Source organism: Aotus nancymaae, unplaced genomic scaffold, assembly GCF_030222135.1.
Source record: "Aotus nancymaae isolate 86718 unplaced genomic scaffold, 86718_ANA_hifiasm-v0.15.2.pri h1tg000016l, whole genome shotgun sequence".
Taxonomy (NCBI): Eukaryota; Metazoa; Chordata; class Mammalia; order Primates; family Aotidae; genus Aotus; species Aotus nancymaae.
Genome location: NW_026988428.1, coordinates 73,915,446 through 73,935,709, shown reverse-complemented (window position 1 = coordinate 73,935,709; position 20,264 = coordinate 73,915,446). Strand labels below are relative to the sequence as shown.

Sequence of the window (20,264 nt, the reverse complement as noted above, 5' to 3'; positions counted from 1 at the left end):
GATTTCTACTTCATTGTGCAAGTACACCATCATCTTCAGGTCTTGTGTGTAAAATTATTTCTGTTCCAGTTGTAGACCTTGATAACTGTGCAATACAAAATCGTATAATATTCTTGCATTCGGTGTCACCCTCAAGAAGAAAGAAGAGCAATTGCCTTTTGAACTTCCAGTGGGCCCATAGTTTTTGGTTGTTCCTCAAAATAACCACCATTCTGTGGCTCCTGTTGAATAAGATGATTCATTCAAAACTAAACAAGGTTGAGGAGAAATAGTGCTTACATTAAAAAATCTTTAACTCTTTGTCCCCATTCTGTGACTACTTATGTATTGATTATTTTGCTCTATCCCCACTATCTACTAGGATCTCTCATATTTAAACCAAGATGGGAGACTAGGCCATTAGGAAAATATTATTGACCACAACTTTCTTATACTTTGATCTGTCTTTTATTTGATTGTAAGCTGCTGATGGACAGTGATCATTAGAAACTGAATTTTGTATAGTACTAGTTTTATATGAAACTAGATTTTTATTGCACTCAGGTTATGTTCCTTTTACCTCCTTTCTTAATAAAGAGACCTCTTGAAATAAACTTTTTTCCAAGCACTGTTTCTACACCTCATCCCACCTTTTCCCCTCTCGTGACATTGTGCAGAACCCTAGCACAGTCTTTTCCATGTAGTCTTTTTTATTTTTTTGAGATAGAGTCTCGCTCTATCACCCAGGCTGGAGTGCAGTGGTGTGATCTCAGCTCACTGCAACCTCCACCTCCCGGGTTCAAGAGATTCTCCTGCCTCAGCCTCCTGAGTGGCTGGGATTACAGGTGCATGCCACCACACCTGGCTAATTTTTGTATTTTTAGTAGAGATGGGGTTTTGTCATGCTGATCAGGCTGGTCTCAAACTCCTGACCTTGTGATCTGCTCACCTCAGCCTCCCAAAGTACTGGGATTACAGGCATGAGCCACTGTGCCTGGCCACTAGGTGTGTTTTAAGTTTGTTGAATTGGTTGCTATTTTGCTCTCTCCTTAGATTATTTGCCTTTAGATTATTTATCTTTGGTATTTCATTGATATCAGGCTGAGTCAGTTTGTATGGATATTTTTAATGTGAATACAAATGTAGCTGAGATGATTTATATATTCTATTATTAGACTACTTTGTTTTGATTTGTAACATGGGTTGTGCTGTAAGTTTAACCACTGACCCCTTTAATTAATAATTGGATTCCTAGCATGAACAGATAATGAACTAGAATAGAAATTTTTAAAAATGAGACCGGGCGTGGTGACTCATGCCTGTAATCTCAGCACTTTGGGAGGCCGAGGTGGGCGGATCACCCGAGATCAGGAGTTCAAGACCAGCCTGGCCAACAGGGTGAAACTCTGTCTTTATAAATAAATAAATAAATTTTAAACGTAGTAAAGATAAACAACAAAGGTAAATGAAAGATTTGAGGGTGAGTTCAGAATCTGCCTTGGCTGACTCCCATATGAAGAACAGTAAAGTTGGAGAACTACCACTCAAAATCTCAGGCTATCTACGTTGTCCTAGTTTGAACCATGTGATATGGTGGAGAGAATGCTGATTTAAGAATCAGAAGTCTCAGTTACGGATCAGCTCGACTATTTTCCCTTAAATCGCCATCAGGAATCCTTTTTTTTGCCATTATGTAATCATGCTTAACTTAATTCCTGAGGTGGCCCTCTTGTTTGGTTTCTCAGAAATAAGAGGAAGGATGGTTACTGTTTGATTGATTGCTGGAGGTCCAGTTGGGACAATATACTTTAAATTTAGAGCATCTGAATATATCGTACTGTAAAGACAAGAACAAAAAGGGTGATAGGGAAACAGAAAATCTCAAGATAGCGATCTTTTTATTTTTCTTTACTATGAGAACCAGGAAATCTAGTGTCATGCAGTGGCATAAAAAGCATTAGGACAAATAAAAAAGCAGCTGGGAACCTGTCTGGGTGAGGTTAGTCCTCCCAATGAAGTGATTCGGACCATCTTCCCTGCATGCTACGTTTTTTTCCAGACATCCTCCTTTTTAGTCTGAAGCAGGAAGAACAGTGTGCTGCTATGATCTGATAAATCACTGAGGTTTGAAAGTGTGACCCAGAGGTTTGAAGGTGTGACTAGAAGCTGTGTGCTAAGCTTCTAGCTAACAGTATGGTCAGAAAGGAATGAGTAAAATGTGTGGTTTCCCAAATCAAAAAGGCTTTTGCAGCAATGCCGCCAGAAAATAAGCAAATTAATACTTCATATATTCATAATTGTGTGTATGTGCATGTTTTGCACAAAAGCGAATTTGAAAGACGAAGTACCAGAACATTCAAAACTCTTCGTATTTCTCTTCTTTCTATTTTATTAACTGGCTGTGATAAAGTTTAGTACTTCCGACTTTGTGCGCCTTTGATCAAAAGGCCAGGCAGGGAGTTTCAATTCCATTTGAAGTCACTGTTATCTTCTGATGCTGATTGTGTTTTCCTTTAAAGAAGAAATTTGCCTTTTCCAGCAATTCAGAGCTTGGTAATAAAGAGAAAACAAAAGGAGCACTACACAAGTTGGCTTTCCAATCGTCAGTCTCATTCTGCCTCTTTTCAAAACTATGAACAAATCTTGATTTTATATTTAGTTGGTTTTCACTTTATCCACTTTGTTCACCAAATGCACTTGTAGGCATCCTACCTCTTATATGTGCTGCAGTTTCAATAATGAATAAGACAGACTTATGGACTTTATATTGTAAGGGAGGAAACAATATGGAAAAAGTGTAAAAAAGTTCTGCATTTGTCTGGTCTCCATCCTGAGAACTATTCACCTTCTCACCAGCTATGTGGATGTACATCAAAACAGAAAAATGCCTCAACATCACTAGTATCTGCATGGGGCCGCAAGATATGCAGCCACGGTTTCTCTAGAGTGATGGTGGTATGCTGCAGTACGTTTCCCAGCTCCTAAATTACATTTGTGTGCCATCCCAACCTGTTCTTCCAAACACTGGCGCCCCAAGCCTCGTGGCAGGATAGAGAACCTAGCTCAGTATGTCAGGGTTTCTGGACTGCAGTCCTGTGTTTTCCCTATTAGAACCTTAGGGAAAGAAAAACAAAAAACCAAGAAAACAGTTACTTATTATTTTAAGGTGTAAGAAATCCTGTCTGTAGTGCTAACATTTAATTAGTCCTAGCCTATGAAGTGTGCGATACTTTTATTGAACCTATGAGAAAAGTGAGGGTTGAGGTTTTGGATGACTTGCTCAAATTTTTATAGATAAGAACAATTTGAATCTTGGACTACAAGTAAAATTTCAACATTTTATGAGAGCCGACCATATATATGGCAGGTTGTGGTTAGGTACTTTGAGCTAGATCTTACCTCATTTAATCCTCACAGCAACCTTGGATGGCAAATAATATCACTATTTACTATGGTGAATACAAGACTTAAAGAAATGAAGTAACTTGCCTGAAGTCACACATGGGAGCTAGTGGCTAGCATTTCAAGCCAGATTTGCCTGGTTCCAGAATTCACGCTTTGTGGCAAGAGCCTTGTTGGAAGCCTAGATCCTTCTGAATTCATGGTCCATCGTGCTGTGTCTTCAGTCAGGCTTGATTTTAAACAGGACTCAAGAATTAGCAATAATATTTCCTTATGCAAGTCAGTGATCCTCTTCACTTTAGTTTCCTAATTTGTCAAATGGGGACAATAATAAATACTTGTCAGTGTTGGGAGGTTTTAATATGGTTATATGCCCAGGAGGTGTATTCCAACAAATGACAGTGTCTCTGCCACTTTTTCAACAACCGCTATTACTACCCACCAGCCCTCGCCCCCACTCCCTACTTCCTATCTTCTTTCACAGAACTAACTTCCTTTATTTATTATTTTGGCATTGAGATAAAGGAATAGCGACCATGTTTACTCTGATTTGGGATTGCCAAAGCCAATCCAGGATTGGGGGACAGAAGAAAATGCCCAGCAGCAAGTATTCCTGAAGCGTCCAAACTCCACACATGAAACTTTGCCTACCTTGTTGAGTAAAATGAGCCTCTAGGAGATACTTCGTCTGGTGGCCTGCACATGATGACGTGGCTGACTTCAGGGACTACGTGTCCCTGTATCAGCAGTTTCCCCTGCTCTTCTGTGTCTCTCTATCCCACACTCCTTATTAACCACTATCACCTGATTTAAAGAACAATTTAAATTGGTTTCCTAGAACTGTAATGAGAAGATTAAAAAAGATTGAATCAAATAAAAGTGAAAGTCAATGAGAGATTTGAGTACATTCTGGCAGGGTCTGCCGCAGGGTAGAGTGATAAAAGTGATTTTTTCTTTTAGTCTTCAATATAGATGAAAATGTGAGTCCTTGCTGGAAGATTTTAGGGACAAATTTATGAAGTGAGATTTCGTGGGCAAATCTCAAATAGAGAAATAACTTTCAAGTATCTTCTTGAAAAATCAAATGTGAACATTTTCACACATAACTGATGGAACATAAATGGGAACATCTTTTCTGGAAGGCATTTGGTGATATATATGAGAGTTCTTTAAATATATATGCCCTTTGACCCCATAATTTATGCTTAAAAAGTTTCCCTAAATTTTAAAAAATATTTGATCTGTATTCAAATGTATAGACCAAATATTTTTTACAATAGCAAAAAATTGAAAACAATTTGAATATCCAACAGTAGGGGATTGCCTAAATAAATGGTGGTTTATCCATGTGGGTAATAACTATATATAGTTTAAAAAATAATATTTCAGATGAATGCTTTTAAAATAATGGAATACATATTATTTATTAGAAAATAATAAATCAAAAAATAAACATAACATACGGAGAAAAAACTGGAAGAATATATGCCAGAATTTTATAGTGGAATTACAGATGTTTTAAAGTAATTTTAAAAATACATTTACCTGAACTAAACATAGAGAGAAAAAGGAACTTTAAAAAAATAGTGACATATAAGAGAACATTTCTAACAGAGAGACTATTATTTAAACTAAGAACTAAATAATTTAATCATTACACTTCTTTTGTATATGTCTATATTTTTATACATAAACATTTTAGCCATCTCTTTTACCAGCAGTTTCTCTAAATAGTATTAGTTTTTTGTTAATATGTTTTATTTTCTCCAAAGATGTGTATAAAATTTACCTTTTTAGTCCTCAAATACTGATTTTGAACATTATTTTGCAATGAGGACTAAGTGGTTGGTTAGTTGAGACAGAGGAAGACACAGCTCTTGACCGTCTTTCCTTTACCATCAACACCAGCTTTCATTATGCAATTTCCTCCTATCACTTTGGTCAAGAGGTGGGGCAGAAAATTCTGAGTTAGAGTAGCCTTCGAAGAAAATTTATTTCTGCCTTTCATATCATAGCCCCTGATGGATCCAGACTGGAAAGGCCAATTTCTTTCTCATTTTGAAATCAGTTTTCTCCACCTGCACTACTGCATAGCACAGATACGGGTAATATCAGTGTTATTTTCTCAGATCTTTCTACCAGATTATCCTTAGTCCTACTAATTCTAGAAATATGGCACTTAATTACAAATGACTTAGCATTACAACAGGAATGATAGGAAAGCACTTGCTATTGATTGTATTAGAGCTGCATTACTCTGAAGGACATTCTAGTTCAGTAGTCACAGAAAGTTATTTTCTCTTTCTCAATATGCTATGATTTTTGCTTTGTATTATTAAAATAAAGAATAGAGATTTGAGGGGTTAATTATTTTTTACTTGGGCCTAATGATTTACATATTATTTTACCCATCTTGAACAATTCTATAATAGAAAATACTATACTTCATTTTCTTAGGAAGTTAGGGAAAATGTGATTAGGTTAGAATGTTTTATAAATTCAAAAAATTTAGAAAAGAATATAGTTACATTAGTTTTTTCATATTTCCCACTCGGATATCATATTTTTACATTGATTAATATAAGAAGTAAAGTAAATTTTAGGTATTTATTATTTGATTATTCTTTTCTATATTGACATTCATTAATAAATTGAATCCTTTATGGACATTAACTAATGACTGCCTGTTGACAACTTTCATTTTCACATAGGCTTCTCGGCAACATAATAACACTGAAAGATTATTTCTAAAATTGTAATGTACATAGAATTATTTGAGATTAAAAATACCTTTACTGGGCTCCAATTCAAGTGATTTTTATTCAGTACAACTTGCAAAAGGCACTGAATCTGAAATGTTAACCAATTTGCAATATTAACCCTCAATTATTTTGTAGAGGGTATATGGGACACATTTTGGGACACACTCTGATAGAGTCAAGTAGAGTTGAAAAGAACGCAAGAACTTTTTAATATTTATATGTATTTTAGAGTACATGTAAGTTTTTAAAAGGCAACATAGTTTTATTTTTTCAGAATTTAGAATTTGTGTTTGTTGAATTGATAGTTTTAAAGTGTTTCAGTGATTTAAGGTGGTATCAATTTTGCCTAACATTTGTATATGTATGTTGAACATTTTGAGCAAAATTGGCTGGGTGAATAGAACAATAATCTATTGGTAGATTTTTTTTCTCATCTTTTGTGTATTTTCTAATTATCATAGTTGTGATCACTAGAAGTATAAATAACTTTAACAAAAATGTTGAAAGATTTTTCATTTCTTCTCCAAATGAGGCTCACTCTACATGTTTTAGGCACTTAGTTAATGAACACACACCAACAGACACACAGACACACACACACACACATCTCTTAGCATTAATTCCTGGTGTGTTCCTATTGGCTGACATCTTAATTTTTCTTTTAACTGAAACCATCCTGTTGCAGGATTTGAATGCAAAACATATTTATCTACTCTAAAGATGAACGATCAGGGAGAGATTTATTTAACCCTGAGATTATTGCAGTTTCCTTCAGAGTCACAATAGATTAAGGCCTGATGATACTCAAAGGCCTGAGAAAACTAATGACAGAGGTATATGTTTTAAGCATCTAAATTCACCTGTTTCTTATGGATTGTCAAACTTTTGACATTTAAAAAAAAGATTCCTATCTGTACTTCCGGTTCTTGGCTGGTAATAAGAAACTATAATGAAGTAGAATAGTAGAAATATTTTTTTTTTAAGTTGTGAGAATGTAGAAATGAATGAATTCTTTTAAACTTAAGAAGTTGGTAGAATGTTTTCATTTAAATCTGGTCAAGAAGAATTTGTGAGGTCTTGAAAATAAAGGACAGACTAGAGTCTGAAGAAAATATGACATTTCCTAGAGAAATCAAAGTATCAGAGAATGTGTAAGAAATGAAAATCGAATGTTAAAAACATTTTTATTCAGATAGAAGATATTTTAGGTGTCTTGAGTATTTACCAAATCTTAATAGCAATGATGCAGTAACAATGTTTGAATCAAAAGGGGCATTCTAATTTTTCTATGCTCTCTCTCCCTTCAAATACGGTTTGTTCAACTCTACATTGAGAATAACTTTTACTACTTTAACTTAGAGATAATCAGAGATACAACTTCAGACACTGAGGATCTCAAAAGCAAAAGGATGAACATAGTATTGTTTAGAGAAAAATGGAATTGATGAAAAGAAAGAAAAGTTTCTTTCTGGAAACTCCCTCAAGGATGGTGGACCCATCCACATTTGCAGCTTCAGAATATCCACTATTGGCTGTAATTTCTTAGCATTATTGACTGCTTTTTCCTTTCTCTTCATGATTAGTTGTGATCACAGGAAGGAGCACACATGTCAGCTTAGATTTTGCTAATGTTTTGTGTCTACTGTCATTGGTGCTTTTATGTGGGATGGACTTTTTAAATCCTATTCCTTTGTGTGGGATTTCTACAATGTGTGCATGTAATTTCTAGGTTACAAATTTAAATAAACTTGTATGATATATTTTTGCCAAAGTTTTAGAGAAGATTGTCTCTTTGTTTCAAATGGTTTCCCAGATCAAGTTTAGTAGTGAGCCAAGCTCTTCCCCTGGTGATTATGTTCATTCTTTTTGCATTTAAAGAATTTTGAGTGCCCTGGTGTCTCATTGCAGTGACTCTTGGGATCCTCTGTTAACTTCTTCTGATGATAGTCACAATGTTAGTGACAAAGAGTGGGTAATAAAATGCACCTTCCTGTCTGAGTAGCATCAGTAATCACGGATTGTGCAGATATTAACCATGCTCCATCCATTGTTCCCCGTCTGTAATCAGAAAATGTTCCAGGTGACTCTAGCTTTTGTTGGTAATTTTTTTCAGGACATATCACAGTGTCATTTTTAATTTACTTTACCTTGACTCTGAAGCTGTGATAAGCTGTTTTACTGTGTATACATGGAAATAGTCCTTTTCATAGAGGATTTAGCAATACATGTATTCTGCCATTTGGGCTTGATTATTATGAATCTGAGATAACCATTCTTTGAGAGACAACAGTTCAAAAGAAATTATGGTTTTCTCTTGACATTTCTCAAAGTATATAATGAGGAAATGGTTTAGTAGCATCTACACATGCTATTACATAATATTAAATTCAAGCTTTATCTTTTGTTTGAATTCTTTCATATCTTTAGAAAAATCACTGATATTTTATATTCAGATAAAATTACATGTCTGGATCTTACTCTCTTTTCTGCTGCAGAAATTCCATCTGCTCCAATAATAATTGTGCTATTTCTTTATGTTTCTTAGTTCAGATTTTCATATGCCAAAGATATGGAGTTAGATGTTGGCAAACTGATTTTTACATTGGTGCTTGTTTGTAAATGATGTGTTATTAAAAATGAACTAAACTGAAAACTAAGGTGTTACCATCATAATTTTATTCAGATATTTTATTTATCCTACACTTAAGCTGCTAATAGTGAGAAATTTATATTTCTATTTTTATGGTCAGTTCGTTGAAGTGTTACTTTCTAAATGTCAAATTATTAATTAAAGTAAATTAAATTGTAAACAATATTGTATAGTCTATTTTAAAATAAATAGAAGAGAGAATGAGGCCAACAAACATACGAAAAAATGCCCATCATCACTGGTATATTATTAATCACTAGTATATGTTAATTTTGAATGTCTTCACTACAAAGAAATGATAAATGTTTGAGGAGATGGATAAGCTAATTACCCTGATTCCTGATTTGATCATTGCACAATGTATACATGTATTGAAACATCACACTGTACCCCATAAATGTGTACAATTATTATGTGTCAATAAAAATAAAATAAAACTAAAATACTTTACACAATGGTGTGAAATGCTATTTCACAGGGATGCTAGACTGTTGACAAAACTGTTTCTGGTAGTATAATCAGACAAGCCAATGAAGAGTTCAAGGGTATTTACTGGTCAATGTCAGCGGATCTTACTACTAGTTTCTAGTTTCTCAAAATTAGAATCTCTGGAAGTGAGATTCATCAGGCTGTGGATTCCAGGTGAATCTGATGTTTGATTCACCTGGAAACCACAGCCTGGTGAGTCTCACTTCCAGAGATTCTAGTTCAGTAGTGTAGTGGGTTGAATTATGTCCCCCAAAAGGTAGGCTCTAGTCCTCATCCCCAAGAATGTGAACATGACCTTATTTGTGACCTTCCTTGGGAAAAAGCATCTTTGCATATGTAATTAAGGTAAAGATCTTGAGATAGTACAAGATTATGGTGGGCCATAAGGTGAACTTAAATCTAATGATGGATGTTCTTTCAAGAGACAGGAAAAGACACAGAGACACACAGGGGAATGCTATGTGAAGACAGAGGCAGCAATTGTAGTTATGCATCTATAAACCAAGGAAGTCCAAGAGCACGGCACCGGCATTGGAAGGGTCATCCCACGATGAAGGCGTTACATGAAGAGACAACAAGAGAGAGAGCTTGTTTTTACAAGAGTCACTCCCGGGATAACTATCTTACTCTCAGAAAGGAATTAATCCATTCTTAAGAGTGGAGTTCTCATGACTTAACTCTTCAAGGTCTTACTTCCCAGTACTGACACAGTGACTATTAAATTCCGACATGAGTTTTGGAATGAACATTCAAACCAAAGCACCTCTAATGGTAACATCTTGTAAAATTATAATGTAATATCACGACTTAGTTATTGACATTGATACAAATACAGAGTGACTCTACCACAAGGCTCCCTATTATTGCCCTTTAATAGCCACACCTGCTTCCTTTCCTCCATTCCTTGTCCCCAACTCCTCTGATTCTATAATTTTATTTTAAGACTATTGAGTGAATGAAATCATGCAGTCTGTGACGTCAACATAATTTTCTGAAAATTTATACAAGTCTTTGTAGGTATCAACAGTTAGTTCTTTTTATTGCCGAGTAGGTATGGATGCATCACAGTTTGATTAACCATTTACCTACTGAGGAATATTTTGATTGTTTCCAGGATTTTTTGTTTGTTTTTCTCTATTGCAAATAAAGCTGCAATGAACAGGGATAGAGATTTTTGTGTGAACATGACATGTTTCATTTCTCTGAGATAAATGCCCAAGAATCCAATTACTGAGTCCTGTGGTAGTCATGTTTAGGTTTACAAAACATTGCCAAACTGTTTTCCAAAGAGGCTATAATATTTTATATATTCATGAGTAATTCATTTTCTTTGCATACTGGACATCATTTGGTGTTGTCATTATTTTTAAATTTTATCCCTCTGATATGTATATAGTGATGTCACTAGTATTTTTTAAATAGTAGACTATATTTTTGAGCTGTTTTAGTTTTACAGAAAAATTGAGTGAAAAATACAGTTTCCATATACCCCCTCATCCTCCTCCCAGTTTCTCCTATTAATATGTAGCATTAGTATGGTATACTTATTATAACTGATGATCTAATATTAACTTTTTCATGGTTTCTATTAGTAAAGTTCATGGTTTATATTAGTTTCACTCTTTGAATTTTACATTCTATGGGTTTTGACAAATGTGTGACATATATCTACCATTACAGTGTTGTAAAGAATAGGTTTATTGACCTAAAAATCTCCTATGCTTCATCTACTCCTCTACCTCTCCCTCTCTCTGAGGCCCTGGCAACACTGATTTTTTTTTTTTTACCATCTCCAAAGTTTTGCCTTTTCCAGAATGTCATATAGTTGGAATCATACCTTATATAGAATTTTCAGATTGGCTTCTTTTACTTAGTAGTATGCATTTAAGTTTTCTCGATGACCCTATAACTTGATACTTACTTGTTTTTAACTGAATAATATTTCATTGTCAGGAAGTACCATGACAGTTGATCACACCTGGAGAAGGACTCTCGGTTGCTTCCAAGCTTTGGCAATTATAAAGCTTCTATAACTAGTCACATGCAGGTTTTTATAGATTTAAGCTTTCGGCTCATTTAAATAAGTACCAAAGAGTAGAGTATAGTTGCTGGTTCATATTTTATGTTTAGTTTTTTTAGGAACTGCAAACTCTCTTTCAGAGGTCGTACTATTTTCATTCCCACAGTCACGAATGAGAATGGAGCTGTTGCTCTACATCCTTGTCGGCATTTGGGTTGTAGGTATTTTAAGTTTTTACCATGCTAGTGGCTGTGTAGTGGTCTCTCATTCTTTTAATTTGCAATATCCTAATGGTATATGATATTTAATGTCTTTTCATATGCTTATTTGCTATCTGTGAGGTGTCTCTATATACCTCTTTATACTAGCTTTATAAGAGAAAAGAAATCCAGAAACAACCAAAATGTTCCTCGATAGGTAATCTTTTTCCCATTAAAAAAGTAGTTTGCTTATTTTCCTACTGTTGAGTTTTAAGAGTTCTTTGTGTATTTTTGGTACCAGTCCTTTATCAGTTATGTGTTTTGCAAATATTTTCTCCCAATCTGTGGCTTGTCTTTTACATTCTGTTAATTTATTTAGAATTTTTGCCATAATCTTTCCCCTACTTGGCAAATAAAATTTCTTGTAATTTATCCAATGTATACACATTGGCATTTTCCTTATTTGGATATTAAAATCATATTAAATTTCACATGGCATTTTTCTGCCACGATGTTGGGAATATTCAAACCCATTGAGACTTTTTAATGATACTAATAGGGATATGGTACTTATGGAGATCATTATAACAAACCTATGGCATAATATCATTATCCACACTTTATAGATGAGGAAACTGAGGCTAGGTTATTCAATTAACAGTAAAAGATGGTGTTTAAACCATGGCTGGCTGACTCTAATCTGACAACAATATTTATATGTCTCTGATCTTTATCTTTAGCTCAGGTATCTTCCATTATCTTACTAGACTAAGAATAATGGATATTTTCCCAGGTACAAAGGCAGATATATATGTTATCATAGGCATTTGAAAATGGCAGGTGCCATGCTTTCATGCAAGCTATTATGGTAGTTACTTAAAAGAGGCCTTTCAGTATTTTACAACAGTAATAACACTAAGTGGAGACACAAATTAAACTCAATAAAATAAAAAAGGTTCAGCCTGAAACTGAGTTTATCCTTAATGGTAAATGTTGACTCATGATCCAAAGAGAAGAACACTGGAAATGAATAATGTGGAATAGGGTTTTCAGTGTTTTTTTCTTTGATCTTATCTGCCTATCTTTGTCAAAAATCTCAAAGTAGAATCTATTTTTTTTACAGAAAATTCCAGAAGATAATTCAGTTTTAGAAGTGATTGTTGTGTGTTTTGAATTGTCTATGCTAGATGCTGCTTGTTTCACCCATTACATGTTCTTGTTGTGTTTCATTTGGCCTGATGTGCTTTATACCTCCCATTTCTACAGCTAAAATTTTTCTGTCAAGAATCAGTGAAGTGGCATACACTTGAACAGTTAGTTTCTCATGTTTCATCTGACCCAGAATTAACTGCCCATTTTGCTGCTCTATGAAACTCTTTGTCTTTTATTATGTCACTTTGGATTACATTAAGTAAATGTTTGTCATTTGTATTGCACTGAAAAATATTTTTTCATACACTCGTTCACAATTTGTATAAATTTTAAACAGTTTATTTCCTCACTTAGTAGTTTGCCTTTTGTCATTAAAGTGATAACAAAATGAAACCCATTAGATCCAGATTATCTTAAAAGAAAAGTGAACATTTAAAAAGAAGACTGTTTTTAATTGAATATGGAGAAAGCTATCTTTCATTGGCGAAAAGTGTAAGCAGAGATGTGGTAGCTCTAAGACTTCATTGGAAAAATCTCTCAGAGCAATTATGATGATGAAACCATCAGAGGAAACAAGGATCTAAGTGGTATGTGCTTAAGTGTCAAATATCCAAGATGTACTTCAAAGCTAAATAATAAGGAAATATTTAGAATTTACTTTTATTCAGGAATTATTTATTAAGCAACTACTATATATAGAAAGCTGTGCTAAGTATTGGAATTCAAAATGGGTATGACATAGTCACTGCCTAAAACCTAGGCTAATTGGCAAAGGGATCATTAAGTAAAAGATACATATCCATGATAGCAAGTAAATTATTGATAAGGAATGACTGTTTTAATTATGGAGCAGTTCAGAATATACATAATATACACTAATACAGGATGGCCATAAAGTTGGGAAATATAGATAACATTTAGTTTTACAGATTAACCCACTTGATTGCTTCTTCCAGAAGATGCTAAAGTAGGTTAATATTGTAAAAATCAGAGACAAAAAAATCATGGGAGGCAAGGCATCACAGAAGCATGTGCAAGCATTGATGGAAATGTTGCATTAATGTCCCATGTTGATCCCCATTATGCATGACACATTGCTAATGAGGAAAAACACATTGAACATATGTAATATCACCATAACTCAGAATGATAGGCATAAATCACCATTATAAAACTTTTCTATGTTTCCAGACTTGGTGATCATGCTGCATATATAATATATATTATATAATATAATGTAAATATTTTGAATGTTTTCCTTTTTTTGAAAGTTGTGCCATTTTCTTCCAAATATTTTTGCAAAGCAAAACATAAGAGCATTGACATTTATAGAAATTACAATTTTCAACGTTCAAAATCTTTTCTCTGGCTAAGAGATAATTTTTCTATTTCTCATTCTCTCATAGTTTGAATTGGTAATTTTTTATAGCAGAGTTTTCTGTTATTTTCTTCTTTGACTTTATCCGTCACATTGTGGGAGGTGTTGTCAGAACATTCTTGCCTGCTTTTGCTTCTGGCTTGGATTTCCTGTCATCACACAAACATCAAGGAAAGACAAGATCTCTATATGGAAACCACATGTAAAGTGATTACACAGACTCTTAGCTAACTCGTTCACAGTTATGACTAGATTAGTTCTCATTTCACTTCCTTTCTCTTTCCTCTTTTCCCTTTTTTCTTCTCTCCTTTGTTTCTTCCATCCTTTGTTGTCGAGTTATCTGTGGTATAATATTTTTCTCTCCATTTATCAGTTAAGAATATTCATTTCATAGGTACTTGTTTTTAGCTTTATTTCCTAGGTGAAGAGTGGAAATATAAATATCTATGAGAATTCTGACCAGAATAGAAACTGTCAGAATGCCACTGAAATGTCAGGCTCTCCTATCGTGCTGCTGACAATATTTGCAGTTGTTCTGGACGTGGGATATTTTCTTCCTGTTGGGCGTTTATCAGGAAAAGTGAGAGACTCCCAACTCTATTTCTGACCAAATTGTTTGTGGAGCTCTCAGGTAAAGGACAAAAGTGTCATTAGCTTTTGTTTCTAGGTATTTTGTTAATACCTTTAATTCTATTTGATGGCAATTGATATTTGAAATTCAGAAAGAGTAAATTGAGAACACTAAAACATTAGGAAAGGGGAGTGAATTCCCTGGATTAGAATATTGCCAAGTTGAAGCGAGTTAAATTAAAAGGAGATCATTGATGGCTCACACCTGTAATCCCAGCACTTTGAGAGGCCAAGGTGGGTGGATCACCTGAAGTCAGCAGTTCAAGACCAGCCTGGCTAACATGGTGAAACCCTGTCTCTGCTAAAAATACAAAAATTAGCCAGGCATTGTGGCATGAGCCTGTAATCCTAGCTACTCAGGAAGCTGAGACAGGAGAATTGCTTGAACCTGGAAGGTAGAGGTTGCAATAAGCCAAGATTGTGCCACTGCACTCCAGCTTGGGCGACAGAGCAAGACTCTGTTTCAAAAAAAAAAAAAAAAAAAAATCAGGTCATTGAATGAAAGAATTTATGTTCTGGTAATGGAGTAATTCTGAGTCTCCTAAGACTTCTTTCTTTTGGAACTGAATAAAGCAAATTACACAGACTAAGAAAATAGAGAAAACATAAGTTTATCTTTCCCTTTCTTTAGAAATAATAGTACTTTTGTTCAACACCCGCCTATGAGTGAGAACATGCAGTGTTTGATTTTGTGTTCTTGTGTCAGTTTGCTGAGAATGATGGTTTCCAGTTTCATCCATGTCCCTACAAAGGACATGAACTCATCATTTTTGATGGCTGCATAATATTCCATGGTGTATATGTGCCACATTTTCCCTGTCCAGTCTATAATCGATGGGCATTTGGGTTGGTTCCAGGTCTTTGCTATTGTAAACTGTGCTGCAATGAACATTCGTGTGCATGTGTCCTTATAGGGGAGCACTACACACTGGGGTCTGTTGGGGGGAAATAGGGGAGGGATAGTGGGGGGTGGGGAGTTGAGGAGGGATAGCATGGGGAGAAATGCCAGATATAGGTGAAGGGGAGGAAGGCAGCAAATCACACTGCCACGTATGCACCTGTGCGACAATCTTGCATGTTCTTCACATGTACCCCAAAACCTAAAATGCAATAAAAAAAAAGAAATAATAGTACTGTTGTTGAACATTTTGTATCACCTTTATTCTTAGCATATAAACTATAATAATCTAGACAGAGTTTTTTTATTATCTGGATATATACAGACAAACTATTATATGAGTTTTTCTTTATAAGTTGAAAAATTTTTTAAAATAAACTTTGTATTTTCATTTAGAAACAAAGTCATTCAAGTAAATCAAATTGGTCTCAGATGCCTTGATACAGAATTAATTGCTCCTTTTTCTTAGTCTTCCTTGTTTATAATTGTTTCCCTTAACAGAACATTTATTTGTTCCTTTATTCATTTGTCCAACAGTTGTTTATTCAACTCTTTCTATGTGCAAGGTATTATACTTAGTAATGAAATTATAAAGGTAAATAAATCACGGATCTTTCCCTCAGAACAGCAATACAGACAAATAATTGGAATGCAATGTCCAGACATATGTCATTGGGCCATAATTAAGGTGTTCAAAGAACTCACAGTATGTTATCAAGGAAGTCTTTTCAAAGAATTGCATTCAGTTGACTTTAGAGGAAGAGTATGCAATTTGCCAGCTGGATAAAAGGGAAAATAATATTTTATTCCGATTGATCATAGTCCAAATGCATAATTTACCATGGACTATTAGCTCTTCTGGAAGATAGGATATTGGACCCTCTGGGAGGAGTTATGGATGGGGATAACCAGCACAGTGTTTAGCTGGAGTAGGACAAAAAAAAAAAAAGTTTTAAATAATAGATGTAAGAATGAATACTGTATAGGAGTTTAAAAATGTACAAATATTTCTGCTCAGGGCCAAACTATTCTTCTTTTCTTCTTTGGTGCAGGTTCCAGAAACTCACTCCTCTTTCCTCTTCCATTTAAAGTCGTTACTGCTTATGGTACTTTTTGATATTACCATTAACCCCGAAACACACCTCAGGTGAACTTTTTCTAAGTCTATTGTTTTCATTTCCTCAAAGGCAATTGATCAAGTTGCTTTTCTTAAAAGTGTTTTTATATTTTTAATTTTTTTTTTACTGCTAATTGCTGCAGGTAAACTAGCAGAGCATCAAAATATCACCAAAAATATAGTATATTGTTTTTCTTTATCCACTATGTACTATGGAATATAGTATATATATTATCCCTTTGCTGGGAAGTGAAAGAGCCCTCTTGGATCTCTGACTTTCATATTTATTTTGGAGTATGAATAATAGGCCCTCAAAAAATGTGTTGTTGTCTGGTTAAATCTTGTGTAACCATTAGCCTCAAGTAGCAGAGACTGTTGGCCAATCCATGGATCATTCCATATCTCCTGCCATTCTCACAAGTTACTCACTTTCCCAGTATCCTTGCAGCTAGAGTGTTCATATGACCCATCTCTGGCCATCAAACTAAGGGCAAACCTGACTAGAGGACTTCTGGAGTGGCTTGCTTTGCCTCTATTCTCTTCTTGCCTTGAAGACTTATCTGGGGGTATGGCAGCTATGTGTAGCCACAATGTTGTCCACATGCCCAAGGGCAGAAGATTAGAAGGATTTAGAAAGCCAGTGGCATTGATGATGCTGTTGAGCTGCTAACTGGCCCTCAGTCTCTTGCCCTCTAGACTTTTTATTACACATGTCCAAATATATAAGATCCACCTGTCCATGACTGTTAGAGATTTCAGTGGGCTCCTTATCACACAAAAAAGAGTGCTCTCACTGAATTAAAAGTACATGCATATAAAGATTATCTGACAAATAGAAATGGACTTGTAGGAAAAACAGAATGAATAAATCAGAATAATTCTAGATTTATTATTGCTGTAGCTATAAATTGTGTTCTTACAATCTGGCGTTACAGTATACAAATGGTGCATACTACAAAAACAAACAAAACTAAACCAAATGAAACAGGAAACCTTAAGATTTCTGGTTTAAAAATTAACAGGGTCTTAAATCTCTCAGGAAGCCAAAGCTGCAGCTTCTGCTTGCCCTTTGCCTGACAGCTCTGCTTTTGTGTATTCTGACCTGTCATTTTAATTTTCTTCTGATCATAGTAAGAGGAGAGCCTCTTTGAATGATACTATCTTACAGTTTTGTCTCTTTCAAGTCAAACTCTTTTTCCACCCATCACTGATGCAACAGCATCCTCAACCCTACAGAAGACCACAAATGCTGTAAAACTCCAATATACGCTTTACGCAGGAAGGCCAGTAAAAAAATGCTTGTAAATGAAGAAAACCTACTCAAATATAATTTTTATTAGCAACTACTCCCATTATGTTGTATGAGATGTATGAATTATAATGATTGTCAAACTCTGTAAACTATCTGGAGATATTTATTTCAAACCAAATATGAGTGACTGATGGCCCATGACATGGCCCTCAGGAGATCCTGAGAACATGTGTCCGAGGTGACTGGGCTACAGTTTGGTTTAATACATTTCAGGGAGACATAAGACATCAATAACCATATGTAAGATGTACCTTAGTTTGGTCCAGAAAGGTGGGACAACTGGAAGCAGGGGCTTTCAGGTCATAGGCAGATTCAGAGATTTTCTGATTGGCAATTGGTTGAAAGAGTTATTATCTAAAGACCTGGAATCAAAAAAAGAAATGTTTGGGTTATGATAAGGGGTTGTGGAGACCAAGGTTTTATCATGAAGATGAAGCCTCCAGGTAGCAGGCCTCAGAAAGAATAGGCTGTAAATGTTTCTTATGGGACTGAAAGTGTCTGTTCTATCAGAAGTTCCAAAAGGGAGGAGGGTATAATGAAGCATGTCTGACTCCTCCTTCCCATCATGGCCTCAACTAGTTTTTCAGGTTAACTTTGCAATGCTCTTGTCTGAGAGGAGAGGTCCATTCAGATGGTTGCGGGGCTTAGAATTTAATTTTTGGTTTACATCTTGAATGATTATGGAGAAAGTTCTTCTTTCCCCATATTTTATCTTGTAATGTTTCTCTACTCTCCAGAAATGACAGAGGAGAATATTTACAGAGGTGAAATCTCATGACAAAAGAAAAAAATACAATCTAGAACTACTGGCAGTAAATATAATTATGGTAAGCACCTATCCTCATACAATCTTAAATTTTGAGTAGGATCTAATATCCAACAATTCAAAGAGTTTGTGAATTCCTTTTTACAACTTCCCTGCCAAGTACTTGTCTTTCGGGTTGAATACCTCCAAGGAAGTGTAACTCACTTCTTCCCAAGGTAGCAGTCATGGACTTTAACTGCTCCTAGACTATTTTTCTTTATCCTAAATCAAAATATTCTTTCTGCATTTGATACACACAAGTTTATAAGCCTTTTATTTATAAACTTGTATATAAATAATAAAAGGCTTACTTATAAGCCTTTTAATAGCAAAGAAGTAATCTCTTTTAAGTAACATCCCTAATGACTTCTGAGGCTGAGCCCAACAGCTCAGAGCAATACTTTTTCATCTCTTCCTGGATATATAAATTAATTACAGTGCAGAAAATGCAGAAGAGATTATTTTGTTTCATTTCTAACAGAGTCAATGTATGTTTGCAATGCAAGACTCTTTTGTCATTTAAGGAAATAATATGAATGTTACGCAATTGTGTATAATGCATTACACAGGGATGTTTAGGCCCTTATCACCATTCTTCTAACTCTCTTTTAGTTCTTTTTAAACTATCCTTCTCAGTAATCCAAGTGAATGCTTAATGCTGGGCCTTATTTCCTCTATCAACAGATGGCCGTGCCAGTGGAAGAAGTGAAGGAAACTTTCTCGTCTTTTGTGACTTTGGCAAGTTTCAGGACATGCCTGGCATATAAAAGTCTGATTTGTAATTATCTTTGCTCTTGTAGTTGCAAAAAAAAATCAAAGAAAATAAAAACACATGCTATAATTTGGAGTGAGTGACCTTAGGAAGGTGGGCTTAGGACAAATGTGAGTCATATCAATCCACTCTAGTGATTTATTAAATGTTAAAATTCTGCACATTAGCCTTTTAATCTCAATGTAGAAAGTCATTATTTGCATGCGGAAATGTGTGTGTGCATGCACACAGACATACCCATTAAACAACTTAAGGCAGAGACTGTAGCATGTGTGTTGCATATTTTGATGAAAAGATTTTCTTACATTCATCTTTTTCAGTGTCTTTTATTGGGCACTGTTCCACATTATGCTGTTGCCATCCTCAATAATTTTGTGCCTCTGCAATTTGGTTTTGATCTAGATAATTAATATTTGTTTTGTTTCAAACACTGTTGCAATAATACTTTTAATTTATATGTTAATTTCTTTCATCTGATTTATCACGCGAGTATGCTCTTGCCGAAATATAATCACGAATTGTTTACTTGCAGGTCACCTGTGTTCCAGGTGCTGTGCTAGCTGCCAGTGATACTAACAAGATAATGTGTTTTGTTGCCGTTGTTTATAAAAATGCTTTCTTCCACTAGACTAACAAACCCTCAAGAACTGCACTTATTCCCAAATACCTATTTTGGTGCATTTGAGATCTAAAGGAAA

The 20,264-nt window shown here is 34.9% G+C and overlaps 1 long non-coding RNA gene across 3 annotated transcripts in view; it reads right to left on the bottom strand.

The window, feature by feature from the left end:
- Window positions 1–12,676: 12,676 nt before the first annotated feature.
- The window catches only part of LOC110567689 (uncharacterized), a 162,432-nt gene continuing 154,844 nt past the window's right edge, over window positions 12,677–20,264 (bottom strand). For all 3 annotated transcript variants that reach the window (XR_010343066.1, XR_010343065.1, XR_010343064.1), the window contains 3 exons: window positions 18,241–18,351; window positions 15,721–15,762; window positions 12,677–14,449 (listed from right to left, as the gene is read on the bottom strand). This is a non-coding gene — a long non-coding RNA (uncharacterized LOC110567689). The remainder of the gene's footprint in view (window positions 14,450–15,720; window positions 15,763–18,240; window positions 18,352–20,264) is intronic.